Source organism: Rhinatrema bivittatum, chromosome 8 (genome assembly GCF_901001135.1).
Source record: "Rhinatrema bivittatum chromosome 8, aRhiBiv1.1, whole genome shotgun sequence".
NCBI classification, from domain to species: Eukaryota; Metazoa; Chordata; class Amphibia; order Gymnophiona; family Rhinatrematidae; genus Rhinatrema; species Rhinatrema bivittatum.
The window spans coordinates 32,606,977-32,621,982 of NC_042622.1; positions in this window are offsets into that span (position 1 = coordinate 32,606,977).

Sequence of the window (15,006 nt, forward strand, 5' to 3'; positions counted from 1 at the left end):
AAAAGCATGCGCCCAAGTTCCCCTCAAGTAAGTTACACCCTCTGAAAAGCAGGAGTAACTCTACGTGCGCGCGTCCTCAGCCAGCCACCTGAAGATTTCCAAAGCCAGCCCATGCACGCAAATTTCAGATATTCAGCAAAGTGGAATGGACAGGCAGAGACTTTAGCACTGAGCAGGCTGTTTGAAAAGCACCCTCTCAATGCCTTTTTTTTCCCCCCCCTGGGAATTTACGGGTTAAATTCAATAATTTCTGAAGTTGATGCTGCCCTGTTATCTCATAGCATTCTTTATGAAGACCCTAGTTTTAAGTATTTGAAACTAGGATTGCTTGTCAGTGCTGCAGTTCATTGCTTTAGAGCACGTGCAGCACTAATCTTGGAAAATGTGCACATTGCACTGCAGCAAAGCCATTTCAAGGTGAAACAGCTAATGAACCTTGAAAAGGTAGTTGTGCGACTCATCTGTGAAAACCTCATTATCTTCAGAATTAGGAAATTTATATTAGAACATGGTTTCTCATTTTCCAAGGTCAGTCTGAGAATGTCAGAGCTTGAATCAGGGCCATAGGTGGCACATTTTGTTTTGGCACAAATCTGGCAAGAGACAATGAGGTGTTATTCTACTGTAAATCTGAGGAATGTAGATGAAGGGGGAAAAAAAGCACCCCATATACAAAGGTTTTTGTTGTACAAGGACGCCTGTCACAGGTTCAGCCTGCATCTTCTGAAGATAATAATGATAATCAATTTAACTTGCCTGATGTTCATCATTTGAACAGAATCCCAATTTCAGGAGCCTACCCCCAGTCATCTCTGTGGTTGGAGAGATGACCCAGACAGCAGTGCAATTCTGGTGCCTCGGGCCTGCATGAAAACTTCTGGAAGGGAGAGTGGTTATCATTATATTTCACTGTTACAGCTGGGTAAGGCAAGAAGAGGAAATAGTTTGCCCAACTGCACCAGAAAGTCATCAGATGAGCAGGATTTGAGTTTACAATGCCCAGTGACTTCTTCTGAGTCACTGCTCAAGGGTCTACCCATTACAATGCACCTCCAGGACTCTACGGTTTGTATCACCTTTTTATGAGAAATACAGTTGATGACAGTGTAAGTGCAGAAATCTGTAAAGCACAAATAGTGCACTGTACAGGGTCGGCAAGTAGCATGTTCTTCAGTAGGGGCCAATTCAGCCTGTACCATTTTCCAACTGGGTGACACGTCAGCACTGGAAACACAGACGGGTCGATACAGTAAAGTGCGCTACGGCGCACTGTTAGCCTGCGTTTGGCCGCGTGTTTTCGATGCACTATTTTTACCCCTTATACAGTAAGGGGTAATAGCGCGTGGAAAACGCGCGGCCAACGCCCCCGAAACTAATAGCGCCCACAACATGTATGTTGATAGGCCTATTAGTCATTCCTGCGTGATACAGAAAGTAAAATGTGCAGCAAAGCTGCACATTTTACCTCCAGAAATTAACGCCTGCCTAAGTAAAGTGTACAGCAAAGTGTACACCCTCCGACTTAATATCATAGTGATATTAAGTCGGAGGCCCCCCCCCCAAAAAAAAAAAATTAAAAATCTGCCCGCGGCCCGTGGGTTGGAAGACGGACGCTCAATTTTGCCGGCATCCGTTTTCCGAACCCGTGGCTGTCAGCGGGCTTGAGAACAGACGCTGGTAAAATTGAGCGTCGGCTGTCAAACCCGCTGACAGCCGCCGCTTCTGTAAAAAAGGAGGTGCCTCCTTATTAGCACGGGCCCTCATTTGCATGCGGGCCGATACTGAATCGTGCACCCAGGACACTGGCCTGTGCACGCGTCAGGAGAGCGGGTGCTCGCCGGCTCTCCCGCGCTTCTTTCTTTATCGGCCCGAATGTTAGGAACCAATGTGCTAAAGTGCATTAACGCTATTGTAAGCATTGACAGTTCTGTTAACCTGTGCAAAACTGACTTGTGGCAGTTTTAATGTGAACTCAGTGCAAAACTATGCAAAATGGCTCATTTCCTCTCGGTGCAGTGAAAAGTTGCATGCGCAAACTGCTTCACACTGACTCGTTAGTGCAAAACGTAGAGCCACGCCTCAGAGTGGTGTAGTGTTCCGCTCTTACGATACCATCTGCAGCTCGACAAGCACTTCACCGTCTGCTTCATTTGCATGTTCTTAACATCGGCCATTAGCACGTGAGATAAATACCATGTTCACATGTGCCAACAGCTGATGTTAGTGCTTTGCAGTACATTGGCCCTTGGCTACCAAATTTTATGGAAAATACATTTATTAACAATTATTTTTTTATGTCTGAGCAATACAAAAAAAAATGAACATCAAAATAAGCTAAATGATTTTGGCCCAGATTTTCACAAGAAACAAACATGACACACCACAGTGAGTACAGTAGGAATCTCCCCTTTCTGAGCATGAAGGATGCTAGCGAACAGCAAGATAAAAAACCGAAATCCTTGACCCTTTGAACCTATGGGCTTCCAACTGTACTGGAATCATTCGCAACTATCTGGGGATTTTTGTCCTATTTTAGATCCACTCCCAGCTCAGTCCGGTCATTGCGGAGACAGTCCTGCAGAGGCCATGCACTAGGGCTTCTTCTAGAACCCTAAAATGACAGTCCTAAATCTGGACTATGACCCCCTTTCCCCTCCCCTTTAATAGGGACTGTGAGCAAGCAAGGCAAAGTTTAAAGCACTAGTAGCTACTTCTACCTTCTAAATCCTCACCCAGCAGATTTAACCACAAAGAAACAGATATGTGCTAGGCATGTATTCTAAAATTTGGAAAGCTTGTGGACTGATTTACTATGACTTTGGTATAGATAGCATCCATTGAGCTTTTATTGTTGCTTTTTTTTTTTTTTGTTTTCCAGGATCCATTTTACAAGAAATATTCCCCTGAAATTCAGTTCTGACAACATGACAGGATTATGGCAAGTTTCTTCTTTTGGGAAATGGGGCCTATTCAAGCATTCTTTAGCTAAACTATGCCTTTAGGGTTTTCAAATATATTTCCCTTTATTCTAAATGAGTTTTTGTTTTATTGAGCTTATATGAAGTTTGTAGCCTCCAGCATGTGAAAGTTCAATATCTGGTGTTGGAAAAAAAAAACAAACTCCATCTTGCCTGGATTTGTTTGGACACCAAGAACACAAAAAGAAAAGAACCTAAGAGCTATTGATTTTGTTTCTCTGAGGCTGTAGGTGTTGGGTTTACAGGAGGGGTAAATGTTTCACAAGACTAGAATTAAGAGGAAAGAGTTAATTTCTAAAAAATGTAAAGAAACCGATACCAGTTAAGGATGAAGAACCAAGTCAGAGACCTTCCATTACTTTTGGATTCAATACTGCAACTAATTTTGATTCGTGGAATGTCCTTCCCTTCATGATCATGACTGCACCCTTCGGAGGCCTGTTTTTCTATGAATCCAGGAGCTCTGTTCACTTTTGTGTTCAGGAAGTCCAAAAATGCTGAATCCCCCACATTTTTGGAAGCTTTCTCGTTTCCTTAGAAACCCAAACAATAATAAACCCCCAGCTTCTACTGATGAACAATTTCCAGACATCGATTAGCTAAAAGCTCAGGCTACTACTGTTACATCCCTTTGAGCTGAAGTTGACTGAAGAATTGGTGTGTCTATATTTCATCAGTTGTCCATGCATGTGGTTTTCTTTCTACACCTCCTTTTATAGAACAGCTGAAAATAGACCATCATGAGTTTTGAATTTATAGAGCACCAGAAGAAAGGATTAATGGTGCATTATTTCTGTCTTGTTATTCTTCATCATGAGAATGGATAGACTTGATGCAATAATTTTCATGGCAATGGATTATCACATAATTAGGATGCCTGATACATTCTTGGCTTTGTTTTTGATCTATGGTTTCAGGATAAGAGCAGAAAAATGGCAGATAGCGAGCATTCTTTTTGTTTTGGCAAAGCAATTTCCTCTTGTTCCTATTGGAACCAGCCTCTGCTGGACTACGGTGCCATGAACCTTCATTCAGAACTTCCCCATTTCATGAACCCAACATCTTCCCACCCCAGCCGTCATGGGGACAGTCCTTGACCAGAGGACGCAGCTCCCTATAGAACCTGATAGGCGCGCATCCTGATTCTGGCAACTAGGGGTTCACTGTTGCGCGATGGTCGACGTTCCCTCCTGTTGGGGGCTGTGCACATTGCAGCATTCCTAGCTTCAGCATTGCCACTGAGCATATGGGCTGGCCTATAGTACATTCTTGTCACAATTAACGTCTGCCAGCATAAGATAAATTAAAAGCAAGGGAAGTAATTTTCAAAAGCATTTATGCACACAAAATATGGTTGTAAAAGTGCAGCCCTATGCTGCATTAAGGTATGCATGTACCTGCTAATTCTCAAAGCGGATTTATGTGGAAGTCCATGCTGAAAATTAGGGCTATTATGAAATTGGGCTCAATGATTGTAAAACACATAACCACCTTTGATGATAATCTTTTCATGATTCTAAAAGGATATAGCACTGAACAGCTGTAGTAAGTCTATGAAATCTGATGAGTTTTCAGCTGGATTATTAAATTCCAAAGAATATCATATGGTTTAATATATTATATAGACCCGTTAATGCGCACTAAGCCAAAAACGATTTTTCACTGAAAAAAAAAAAGCCAATCCACGGGAATACGAGATTTTCCCACTGGCACATGAAACTGAAAGCGGAAACGACTGGGCATACGATTCACATCTCTAGCTAGTAATAGCAGTGGCTATTTTCTATGTCAACTTAATTAATAGCAGGTAATGGACTTCTCCTCTAAGAAATTATCCAAGTCTTTTTTAAAACCAGTTACACTAACTGCACTAACCACATCCCCTGGCAACAAATTCCAGAGTTTAATTGTGCGTTGAGTGAAAAAGAACTTTCTCCGAATAGTTTTAAATGTGTCATATGCTAACTTCATGGAGTGCCCCCTAGTTCTTCTATTATCCAAAAGAGTAAATAACCGATTCACATTTACTTGTTCTAGACCTCTCATGATTTTAAACACCTCTATCATATCCCCCCTCAGCCGTCTCTTCTCCAAGCTGAACAGTCCTAACCTCTTTAGTCTTTCCTCTTAGGGGAGCTGTTCCATTCCCTTTATCATTTTGGTCACCCTTCTCTGTACCTTCTCCATCACAACTATATCTTTTTTGAGATGCGGTGACCAGAATTGTACACAGTATTCAAGGTGCGGTCTCACCATGGATTGATACAGAGGCATTATGACATTTTCCGTTTTATTAACCATTCCCTTTCTAATAATTCCCAATATTCTGTTTGCTTTTTTGACTGCCGCATCACACTGAACCGACTTCCTATTAGAAAAATGCCTCACCTCAATCACACACGCAGAACATAAACAGATCCTCACCAAATACAGAATAGAGCTATCATAAAGTAGAAATACCAATGCGCAGATAAAAACTGAACTGGAAACCACAAGAAGCCAGACTCTCTATGCAATGCAACAATGAAAAAACAGAACCATCGCCGTTCCTCAATCATCAAACAATAAAATCAAGAAATAAAATAAATACATAATCATAATATTAAAAACATACTAATAATAATATTTCGAATAAAGATGATGAACAAAGGATCAAATAATTAAAAACTCATATACATGTTTTTTTAAAATGTATCAAATATCAATAAAATATTTCAAAACAGAAGACCATCAAATAACACCTGAAAAATAAAACTAAAAAGGATGTTAAAAATTCACACTCTCCATACCTGGGAACATTTGATTTCCATTCATCCTGATATTGTCATGGATTAGTGGGAGTGAGATGCACAAACTTTCTCCTCTCTTTCTTATATAAATACACACACACACACACACACACACACACACACACACACACACTAGCTCATACACATGTATGCTCCCTCTCAGACCAACCCACAGGCATGTCCAGATCCTTTTACCTATTAAAGATTCATTTCACAACACTTTGAAACTCTTGGAAATTTATTTTAACTCTATACAACAATTACTCAAATGTCTCTCTCCTTAAATAATTCAAAAACCGAAATTCTTCTTATATGTAATAAAATCACAGAAAAGATCTCAATGAACATTAGCTTTTGCCTTCCCTCCTATAAAATTAGTCAGGAAGCAAGGGATCTTGGCTGTATTTTGGACAGCGAACTTAACCTGAAGGCATTTATAAAAGCAATAGTCAAAGACGGATTTTATAAATTACAAATATTGAAGAAATTAAAACCCTTGCTCCATAGTAGAGACTTTTAGACAGTACTCCAAGCCCTTTTGTTGTCCAAACTCGACTACTACAATGCCCTCCTTTTGGGCCTGCCTTCAGCATCAATCCGTCCTGTGCAACTCTTACAAAATGCGGCTGCACATCTACTAACTAATTCTAGGAAATTCGACCATATCACTCCTATATTGATGGACCTTCATTGGTTACCAATCCACGCCCAAATCCAGTACAAATGTCTGACCTTAATAAAAAAAAACAGTATATTGTGAGAACACAGGTTGGTTAAATGCATCTCTTCATATACACACTCCTTCCTAGATCTCTAGGCAAGGCACTACTTTCCATCCCGTCACCGAAGTCAGCCCATTTAAATGCAGTCAGGGAAAGGGCCCTTTCGCTAGCAGGGCCAAAACTTCGGAACTCTCTTCCACTTGACATTCGACAAGAAGCAAACATAGAGTCATTCAAGAAAATGTTGAAAGCATGGTTGTTTGAACAGGTCTACACCCAGCCAGGATAATCCTAAGTTTTATTGACTCTCCCATCACTATTAATTGCATGATAAGGAGGTTTTTTAAATTAATGTATATTGTGTTTTTTGAATTTAATAATTGTATTTTATTATTTTGTAATTTTATAGCTTACAATTGATTCAATTTTAAATGTTATTTTATTTAGTAACTTTAAAGGGCAATTTTTCTTAATTTTCCTAATGTTGTTAACATCATTTACATTTTTATTTTGTTTTTTATCTCTATTTTAATTTTATTTTACGTTACTTTTAGTATAATTAACTTAACATGTTTTACTGGACAAAGAATAATGGTTTGTCCTCTTTCCTTTTGTAAACCGATGTGAGGTTAACACAAATGTTCGGTATATAAAAAATGTTAAATAAATAAATAAATCTCCAGTTCTTCTTTGGTAGGGATCTACCAGCAGCATCAGGCCTTCATCTTCATTACAGATGCTGGCAGTATGGAATCCACCTGCAGCACCCATTCGCTCTCTCTCTCTCACACACACATACACACAAACCAGGCAGGCTCCCATCACATCCACCCAAATCCCAGTCAAGCTCCCATTCTGACACATACACACCATGCCCATCCTAGGAAGGCTCCAATGCATGCATGTACACACACACACACACACACTTATCCAAGCAAGCTCCCAGTCATATACACATCCATCCCAGGCAGGCTCCCATTCACATACACACTTACACATATACAACCCAGGCAGGCTCCCATTCACACACATCTCAGGCAGCCTCCCATTCAAAAACACACACCCATCCCAGGCAGCGCCCCATTCACACACACACAACCATCACAGGCAGCCTCCAATTCACACACACACACCCATCACAGGCAGTTTCCCATTCACACACACACACATATACATATGCAACCCAGGCAGGCAGGCTCTCATTCATACACCCACTCATTCCAGGCAAGCTCCCTTTCACACACACACTCATGCATCATGAGATGAGAATACAGTAAGTGCTAGCACCGCGAATGTTGAATACCATGGGGCCAGCACATGCTACCACGGGCCTCCTGCTTTTTCTGCCGTCGGTGGAGCCAATCCCACTGGCGGCAACACTAACCTTCACTGCTTCTTCTGTTGTGAGATCAGGTCCACTAGTGGCAACAAAGGCCTCTCCCTGCTCCCAATGCTGCCCCACTGGGTGTGCCGCCCTATGCAATTGCACCGTTTGCACACCTGGTGGTGCCAGGCCTGGCTGGGGCTGGCGAGGATCCCTTCTTTCATTGATTAGAGATCGTGAGGGTGATGGAGAGGCCTTGGGCCAGCAGAGTCACTTTTTTTGTTGTTTTATTAAGGACTGCTTTTAGCAGTGTTTGTTTAGATTTCTTTGGCCAGGTTAGACAGCTAGCACTGGAGCTCAGTGTTAGCTGCTTAACTCTCTACCCTTTCACTGCCTCTACAGTTTCACTGCCATCAGGCCTGCTTAGAATTTGATTGTCTAAATTTAGCTTCCTACTGAAATTTAGGATATTCAGCTGGGCATGTTGTCTGATTTTTAAAGGTTTACTTACCTGGCTAGATCCCTTTGAGCATTGATCCCTTAAAGTTTTTTTTTTCAGTTTGGAAACTAAACAAAAAAAAAAACCAAACAAACATTGAATGAACCAAAAAATGAACCAAAACAAAAATGTAAGCCCTTCTCATCCTTAGGCTTCAAAGCCAGCAAGGGCAAGGCAATTTCTTAGTTCATGGAGTGGCCAGGAGTATAGGCAGCTAAGGGAATCCTGAATACAGAAGATGCAGAATGCAGGGGCGTGGATATTTCTGGAGGCAGGGGTGCTGGACTCACAGGAAATAGGCACTCTGGAGATTCAGAGGTTACAGATATTGGAGTTGCAGAAAAAGGTTCCGTGGCAAAGCTATGATCAAGTTGCTGGGGGCATTTCCTGTTTCCCAGCCTTCCCTTATAACTGTTCCCACGGCCAATCTGCTCCCTTGGGGGTGTGGTTCCTTCTTGTGTGTGTCTGGCTGATCATGGGTGGAGCGTCCACAGTGCACAGTGAACGTGTTAGTATGTATGTGTGAATGAGAAAGATCTCCTAGATCTACCTCCCCCAATCAATGATTATCTCAGGGTGAGTGGAAAGCAAAAGGTCCCAGGTGTAGAGAGCAGGAGATTTTTTGAGTGTAATTTGATGTTTCTATTGTTTTGAAACATTTGATTGTTTTTTTATTTATTGGATGTTTTATTCATCAGATGTTTTGAAAAATTGTATTGATGTTTGGGAAATATTAGAATAAATTTATGCATGTTTTTTTAAATTATTGGATGTTCATTGGCTATGTTGACATTTATTCTTTTTATTAGTATGGTTTTAATATTATGAATGATTTTATTGCTTGATGTTTTGCAAGGAATAATAATATGGTTCGTTTCTTCTGGTTTCCAGTACAGTATTTGTTGGCATATTTCTATTTTGTAATTGGTGAGGGTTTGTCTGTATTTTAAAGGTCTAGTTCTTGTGTAACTTGAATTCTTGCTGTGAAAATTATGGTACTGTTGCAGTCCCGGTCGCTAGGCTAGCGACCGGGTCCTTACCTTTCTCCTGCCTCCCCCGGTCTCGCTGCAATCCGTTGCTCCTGGGGCCTGCAGGGCCGCATGGCAGCGTCTCTCTCCACGTGGAGATGCTGCCGAAGGACGATTCTGACTCCTCCCACTGCCAGGCAACGCGCGCGCGTGAGCAGGGGGCTCTTAAAGGTCCAGCACCCGGAAGTGCTGAACCGCCCTGTTCCTGACGTCAGACGCTGGCTGGCTATTTAAACCATCGTCTGACTTCCTTGCTTTGCCTTTGCAACGAGGTCGCTCTCCTGAGTGCTTAGTTGCTTCCCAGCGTTGCTTCCAGCTCTGGTTCCTGCTTGTTCCAGCCGTGCCTTGCTTCCAGCTCTGGTTCCTGCTTGTTCCAGCCGTGCCTTGCTTCCAGCTCCGGTTCCTGCTTGTTCCAGCCGTGCCTTGCTTCCAGCTCCGGTTCCTGCTTGTTCCAGCCGTGCCTTGCTTCCAGCTCCGGTTCCTGCTTGTTCCAGCCGTGCCTTGCTTCCAGCTCCGGTTCCTGCTTGTTCCAGCCGTGCCTTGCTTCCAGCTCCGGTTCCTGCTTGTTCCAGCCGTGCCTTGCTTCCAGCTCCGGTTCCTGCTTGTTCCAGCCGTGCCTTGCTTCCAGCTCCGGTTCCTGCTTGTTCCAGCCGTGCCTTGCTTCCAGCTCCGGTTCCTGCTTGTTCCAGCCGTGCCTTGCTTCCAGCTCCGGTTCCTGCTTGTTCCAGCCGTGCCTTGCTTCCAGCTCCGGTTCCAGCTTGTTCCAGCCGTGCCTTGCTTCCAGCTCCGGTTCCAGCTTGTCCCAGTCGTGCCTTGCTTCCAGGTCAGGTTCTGTTTGGTCCTGCTGTGCCTTGGCTCCAGCTCTGGGCTCCACTTGCTGTCTACATATCCTGACTCCAGCTCCGGTTCACGATTCTCCTTTGTCTTCAGCCAGCCACGAACCTTGGTCTTCTTCACGATTCTCCTTTGTCTTCAGCCAGCCACGAACCTTGGTCTTCTTCACGATTCTCCTTTGTCTTCAGCCAGCCACGAACCTTGGTCTTCTTCACGATTCTCCTTTGTCTTCTGCCAGCCTCGAACCTTGGACTCTTTCACGATTCTCCTAAGTCCCAGCGACTCGGACCCCTACGGGCTCCTCCTGGGGGGGTCTCGGGTTTCCAGGGTGAAGACGCCACCAGTCCGCTCCAGCTGAGTGCCGCCTCCCGGCTTATTAACTCCTGTGGACGCTGTCCACCTCAGCCGGCCCAAGGGTCCACTATTGACTTTACTCATAACATAACAGTTTGCAAAGGCCATGGACTCGGCGGACTCCGCTCCTATGCAGGCCATCCCTGGCATGGCCCAAAGAATCCAGCAGCAACAGCAATGTCTGGAAGTCTTGGCTGCTACGGTGGATCGCCTAGCCAGTCGCTTGGACGCCAATCCTCCACCGCTGGCACCACCCCCGCCTCCACTGGCGGTTCAAGCTCCCGCACAGACTCAGCTTCCAGCGCCTACTCGATACTCCGGGGATGCCAGATCGTGCAGGGCGTTTTTGAATCAGTGCTTCATCCGCTTCACGTTGCTACCAGGGCAGTTCCCGTCTGATGCCGTCAAGGTAGCATATATTTTGTCTCTGCTCGATGGGAGGGCTATGCTATGGGCCTCTCCCATGTGGGAGAAACAGGACGCCATGCTGCACAACTTGCAGGATTTCGTGACTCACTTCAAACAGACTTTTGATGAGCCAGCTCGTGCTACCACTGCTACCACTGAAATTCTACAGCTACGACAAGGATCCCGCTCTCTGGCGGAGTACGCTATTGAATTTCGTACTCTGGCGATGGAACTCGGCTGGCAGGATGACTGTTTGCGGGGTATTTTCCTGGAAGGTCTTGCAGGTCGTATCAAAGACGAGCTGATGGCTCGCGACCTGCCCCTCACTCTGAACGGGGTGATAGACTTGGCCGGGAGGATTGACCGGCGATTGCAGCAACGAGCTAAGGAGGGTCGAGTTCCTCGTCGGCCTGTCTCATTGGCACCCTCCTTCTCCAGGTCTCTGACTGTACCTCACAAGACACCATCAGCCTCCCACAGCTCCTCAGAGGAACTTATGCAGCTTGGACGGGCACCGCTAACCGAGGAGGAGAAGACACGACGCCGCACTCTGGGCCTGTGCTTATACTGCGGCACTAAGGGTCATTTCCTGGGTCAATGTCCTGCGAGACCGGGAAATGCTCGAGTCTAGGGAGAGATGAGGAGGTTCCCCTAGGCTATGTTAATGCTACTCCTCAATGTACAGTTCCTATAACGCTGGAATATCCAGGTGGCTCCTTGCAGACTCTAGCTTTCATTGATTCCGGAGCCGGAGGGAACTTTATCTGGAGAGAACTGGTACACCAATTAGGACTACCTACTAAGCGCCGGATACCTCCGTTACGGGTTACCTCTATCCGGGGAACCCCTCTACCTGGATCCATTTCTGAAACCACGATGCCTCTCACTTTACGGACGGGAGTGCTTCACACTGAGACAATCTCCTTTTTGCTACTGGATAAATCGGTGCACCCTGTGGTCCTGGGACTCCCTTGGTTGCAACAACATGCTCCGGTGATCCATTGGGACTCTCTCCAAATTGCGCAATGGAGTCCTTCCTGTTTCCAGAATTGCCTGGATCCCGTTCCTAGACCGGAGATATTACTCTCTCACTCTGCCCTGGACCTTCCTTTGCCGTACCAGGATTACGCTGACGTATTCTCCAAACAAAAAGCTGAACTGCTTCCATGCCATCGGCCCTTCGACTGTGCCATTGATTTACTACCTGGTTCCACTCCCCCGCGGGGTAGGGTATACCCTCTTTCTCTGCCAGAAACCCATGCAATGTCAGACTACATTACGGAGAATCTTGCCAAAGGGTTCATTCGCCCTTCGCACTCTCCTGCAGGAGCAGGATTCTTTTTTGTGTCCAAAAAAGATGGCTCCCTCCGGCCGTGCATAGACTATCGAGGTCTGAACTCCATCACTAAGAAAGATCGCTATCCCTTGCCTCTGATCCCAGAACTGCTCGATAGACTTCAGGGGGCCAAGATCTTTACAAAATTGGATTTACGTGGAGCATACAATTTGGTTCGTATTCGTCCCGGTGACGAGTGGAAGACAGCGTTCAACACGCGAGATGGACATTACGAATACTTAGTAATGCCTTTCGGCTTATGTAATGCCCCTGCTGTCTTCCAGAATCTGATGAATGAGGTACTCCGAGAGATGCTTCATTCTTTCGTCATAGTGTACCTTGATGACGTTCTGATCTATTCCCAAGATCTCTCCTCCCATCGCCAACACGTCAAACAGGTCTTACAGGCTCTAAGAGACAATCATCTATACGCTAAATTTGAAAAATGTCAGTTTGAGCGCGAGTCGCTTCCGTTCTTGGGATATATTGTTTCCTCGTCCGGTTTCCAGATGGACCCAGAGAAGGTGGCGGCCATTGTCAAATGGCCTCGCCCGTCTGGCCTGAAGGCGCTACAGCGATTCCTTGGATTCGCCAATTTTTACAGGCATTTTATACCACATTACTCCCAGAAGGTAGCTCCTCTCACGGCGCTTACTCGCAAAGGGGTTAACGCTCACGATTGGTCCACTACCGCCTCGGCTGCCTTTGAAGACTTAAAACAAGCATTCCTAGACGCTTCCTGCCTACGACACCCAGATCCACAACGACCCTTCATCCTGGAGGTCGATGCCTCGAATCTGGCTGTTGGAGCGGTGCTCAGTCAACACGATACTTCGGGCAAATTGATGCCATGTTCTTACTTCTCTAAAAAGTTTTCGCCTGCTGAATGTAACTATGGCATCGGAGACAAAGAACTCTTAGCCATCAAGTTGGCCTTCGAGGAGTGGAGGCAATGGCTGGAGGGGGCTAATCATCCGGTGACAGTGTACACTGATCACAAAAATTTATTGTACTTGGCCCAAGCTCAACGACTAAACTCGCGGCAAGCAAGATGGTCACTCTTCTTCAGTCGTTTCAATTTCATCCTCAAGTTTCGACCAGCTGAGAAGAACGTTCGAGCCGATGCTCTATCTCGTACCTATCAGCCGGAAGAAGAGGACGACTCTCCACGAACCATCCTGGATCCTGCCTGTGTTCAAATAACTACCACTTCCATTGCTTCCTCAAATAAGACTACCGTTCCTAAGAGGCTTCGGAGGAAAGTCTTGTCTTGGGGCCATGACTCCTTGACCGGGGGACATGCTGGTAGACTAAGAACATTGGATCTTATAAATCGTTTCTATTGGTGGCCTGGTCTTCGACGTGATGTTTCCCTTTACGTGAATTCTTGCCCCACTTGCGCCCTGCAGAAACCGCTTAATGGCCCTCCGAGAGGGTTTCTACAACCGTTACCTATACCCACGGAACCCTGGACACATATTGCTACTGATTTTATGGTGGAACTCCCGCCTTCGCAAGGCAAGACTGTGGTATGGGTCACGGTGGACCGCTTCTCTAAAATGGCTCACTTTGTGCCTTTGCCCAAATTACCTTCCGCCACTGAACTGGCTTCTCTGTTCACACACCATGTATTCCGTATTCATGGTCTGCCTCAGGACATTGTATCTGACAGAGGCCCTCAATTCACAGCCAGGTATTGGAAAGCCTTATGCAAAAAATTTAAGATCCAGCTGAGTTTTCTCCTCCGCTTTCCACCCGCAAAGTAATGGGCAAACCGAACGCATGAATCGTTCATTAAAGTTGTTCCTACGAGCGTTCATTAACCACAAACAAGATAATTGGGTGGAGCTTTTGCCTTGGGCAGAATTCGCCTATAATAATCAAATACATACGGCGACGGGGAAATCCCCTTTTCAAATTGTGTACGGTAAACAGCTCAAACCACCGTTACCTCTACCAGTACCAACCTCCTCACCAGCTGCTCAATTGACCGCGGACCAATTGAGTAAACTTTGGTCCTCTACTCAACACCGACTTCAGAAAGTCGCACGCACTTCTAAACGCTACTATGATCGACACCGAAAACCGGCATTCGCTTTTTTCCCAGGCGATCGAGTGTGGCTTAGTACAAAGAACATTCATCTGAGGCAACCTTCCAAGAAGCTCTCACCCAAGTTCTGTGGTCCTTTCCGCGTTGCAGAGAGGGTAGGGCTGGTCTCTTACCGTCTACGACTCCCAACCACTTTACGCATTCATGATGTCTTTCACGTCTCTCTCTTAAAACCAGTGATTCTTTCCAGATTCCACCCCAGGCCTCTTGAGGACGCTTCCATCACTACGGATGAGGATCCTACGTTTCAGGTACGAGAGGTCCTGGATGCTCGCTTCGCCAACAGACGTTGGGAATATTTGCTAGCCTGGGAAGGTTGTGGAGACGAAGACAATACGTGGGAGCCTGCCCGCAACATCTTGGACAAGACTCTTCTGCAGCAATATCATCTGGACCATCCTGACAGGCCAAGCCCTCTGAAGAGGGGGCGTAAAGGGGGGGGTACTGTTGCAGTCCCGGTCGCTAGGCTAGCGACCGGGTCCTTACCTTTCTCCTGCCTCCCCCGGTCTCGCTGCAATCCGTTGCTCCTGGGGCCTGCAGGGCCGCATGGCAGCGTCTCTCTCCACGTGGAGATGCTGCCGAAGGACGATTCTGACTCCTCCCACTGCCAGGCAACGCGCGCGC